Here is a 3,464-nt window from a genome sequence, read left to right on the forward strand (position 1 = left end):
ACTCCAGTATTCATTATTATGGTTTATCAAGCTCCTTATGCATATTCCATTTAACAGATGCTGGCGTCATGCAGTTTTCCAGTGGAATACAGTTTCACAAACTCGGAAATGATGCCGTTTAAAACTGAACGTAGTAATTGTCTCAAAAATATTTTGTTCAGAGTAAATACAAAGTTTTTGTTTATATTTAGAGCTTACGTCATTCAAATTCACAAATAATTCTTTTTTTATGGATCAAAGCAAATAATTCAAAAGCTACGAATATAGCCTCTCAAAAGTCAAAACAAAAACGAGAACAAAAACTTACCTCAACCAAGAGTAAAAAACCCCAAAAATCTGAAACTCCAAACTCAAAATCTGGCTAAAAAACTCGGTTCCATTTTTATCCCGAGTAATCTGGTGACAGATTTCAGAATCTTCGGCTTACAGAGGAACCAGGTGGTCGGAGGAGAGATGGAGAGCAAAGAATTCGGTAAATCCTTTCGAAAAAATAAAAAAAAGAAGAAGAGCGCCCAGTGCCCTTCTGTCTGTCCGTCCGAGGGTTGAAAGTGGAGTCATCTAAGAGAGACTAATGGCACGGAGTTCGTCAGCGCGCGTGGCAAGCAGGGCCATAGCGGAGGCAGACAGGGACCACCCACTCGTGAGCGAGGCCAAAACACCACTGACTCTGAGTGAGTTCTCAGACCCTCTCTATCTCTTTGACTTCTTCTTTCTCGGGGATAGTTTTGGGTCCACACCTCAACTTCCTTCGGTGCACGACCCCTCCCCCCCCCCACCACCACATGCATAGCTCTTAGTCCACGCCCACGAATAGGATTATTTATGTGGACAAAAGATGGTACGTTTGTTCGCTTATATATACAAAAATGAACGTTGGCGAATCTCTAAAATTAGACTAACGCTACGTAGGAAATTCCTAGAATATCATTGGCATTTACATTCGAAAAATACGACGGGATTGTCTCCAATTAATGAAGGCATCCGGGTATTTCCGTCGCTCGGAACCTCCTGATGGATTTTATGCGAACGTTTGCCAGAATTCTGGAGGAATTTCCTACCTCATGGAGTCCCAGTATGCAATTCCGTCATTGCAAATTAGAGATTCCTAGCTCCTCTCAAATACTCATTTCCTTTGGTGGGCACGAATGCCACCGATACCCCGACGTCAATTGAACTTCCTTGCCAGGTATGTGGACTTTTCAATGACCCAGACCACGTGGGGCTTAAAATAATATCACATATTTATTTATTTATTTATTATTATTATTATTATTATTATTATTATTATTATTATTATTATTATTATTATTATTATTATTATTATTCAGAAGATGAACCCCATTCATGTGGAACAAGTCCACCACAGGGGCCATTGACTTGAGGTTCAAGCTCCCAAAGAATATGGCGTTCATTTGAAAGAACTTACAGACGATAAAAGGACATTCAGAAAGAAGAGATCAATTGTTAGGAAAAAAAAATTTAATATGTAAATAGATAAAAATGATAATAGACGATTAAAAGCACAAGGGGAAGTATTGTTTCAGGAGTAGTAATGTATGGCATCTTCGCTCGAACTTTTGGAGTTCCTCAGGGAAGATTCTTGAAATCCTTGAGAGAAGTTTCCTGCCCACAACAAGGTCAAACAGCTTTACATTGGTTTGGTTTTTGAAAAGGAAACTGGTGCATAACCGGAACCAACAGCTAAAGTGTAGATGTGACTTAAAACCATTTCGATCAAAGTAAATTCAGCATATTTCATTTTCCCTTTTACGAAGCGGGAAACTCTCTGATCTGATATAGGTCGAGCGTGATGGAAAAAGGGGAAAAGGAAATGAGGAAAAGAAATGAGAAACGGAACGCTGATGATAGGAAATGAGGGAAAATGACAATCGGAGAGAAAAGGAATACAGTCTAACATTGTGGGTGGCGAGAGAACGCCCCTTGGAAGAGGGGAGTTTATAGAAATGAAGGAAAATTAAAACAGGGAATTATTGACAAATATCTGTGATAGAGAGAAAGTGACCGGTCGAATTTCTTCTTATTTTCCATTTCATTTTTTTTATTATCATTTAATCCCTGTGTTCTCCGAGCTTCTTCGAAAGCCAGACTTCAGGGGAACTGAACTATGAGAGAGAGAGAGAGAGAGAGAGAGAGAGAGAGAGAGAGTCAAAAAAGAAGGAAAAAGAAGAGCCATTAAGAAAAAGACGATAATCCCGGTCCTTGAAAGAAAGAGGACAAGTATTCCCATTTTTCCCACGAGGGATATCAGCACAAAAGGGGCGGAGAGAGAGAGAGAGAGAGAGAGAGAGAGAGAGAGAGAGAGAGAGAGAGAGAGCGAGCAGATTCATCTGAGAGAGAGACAGAGAGAGACACACAGAAAGAGAAAAAGAGACTTCAGAATCATCTGAGAGAGAGAGGGAGAGAGAGAGAGACACGCGCACGCACAGAAAGAGAGACTTCATTATCATCTGAGAGAGAGAGAGAGAGAGAGAGAGAGAGAGAGAGAAAGACTGAAACTTCAGAACCATCTCAAACACAAATCTCTCAGGACTTCATCACGTTTCACCGAAGAAGAAGAAGAAGAAGAAGAAGAAGAAGAAGAAGAAGAAGAAGAAGAAGAAGAAGAAGAAGAAGAAGAAGAAGAAGAGCCGAAAACCTTGAGTTCACTTTTGAACTTAGAACACAACATCTCCCGAGGAAGGACAATAATAAAACCGTAACTACCCCAATACGTTCTCTCGGCCCTCTCTCGATATGTCAGCACCCATTAGAGTTTATCAGCTGACGAGCTTTGAGTTCATCTGAGGGGATATTCGGGCGCCTTGCGTTTTGACATTATTCTTCTCTGCTATCAGATCTCGTTTCCCAGACGTCTTCTCCTGCCTACCTGTGCCTGTACCTGCGGTGGTGGTGGTCGAGGTAATTCGGATATGTGAGTGAGTCTGCCTTTGTGTGTTGTCTTAAACACACACACACACGAACACACACACACACACATATATATATATATATATATATATATATATATATATATATATATATATATATATATATATATAATGTGCATGTATGTATATATATGTATATGTATATATATATATAATATATATATATATATATATATATATATATATATATATATAATAATGTGTGCATGTATGTATATATATATACATATACACTGTATACACAAATATATACTGTATCTGTATAGACAGTATATATATATATATATATATATATATATATATATATATATATATATATATATATATATATATATATTTTGTGTGTGTGTGTGTGTTAAGTATACCTTAGTTTAACAGACCACTGAGCTGATTAACAGCTCTTCTAGGGCTGGCCCGAAGGATTAAATTTATTTCACGTGGCTAAGAACCAATTGGGTACCTAGCAACGGGACCTACAGCTTATTGTGGAATCAGAACCACATTACAGCGAGAAAT

The 3,464-nt window shown here is 38.4% G+C and overlaps 1 long non-coding RNA gene across 1 annotated transcript in view; it reads right to left on the minus strand.

Annotated features, from left to right (window-relative positions):
• LOC136841261 (uncharacterized) overlaps window positions 1–767 on the minus strand; it is a 72,592-nt gene extending 71,825 nt beyond the window's left edge. Inside the window, exon 1 of the long non-coding RNA XR_010853854.1 lies at window positions 308–767. This is a non-coding gene — a long non-coding RNA (uncharacterized lncRNA). The remainder of the gene's footprint in view (window positions 1–307) is intronic.
• Between the last annotated feature and the right edge of the window lie 2,697 nt (window positions 768–3,464).

The sequence above is a fragment of the Macrobrachium rosenbergii genome, chromosome 8, assembly GCF_040412425.1.
Source record: "Macrobrachium rosenbergii isolate ZJJX-2024 chromosome 8, ASM4041242v1, whole genome shotgun sequence".
In the NCBI taxonomy this organism is placed as follows: Eukaryota; Metazoa; Arthropoda; class Malacostraca; order Decapoda; family Palaemonidae; genus Macrobrachium; species Macrobrachium rosenbergii.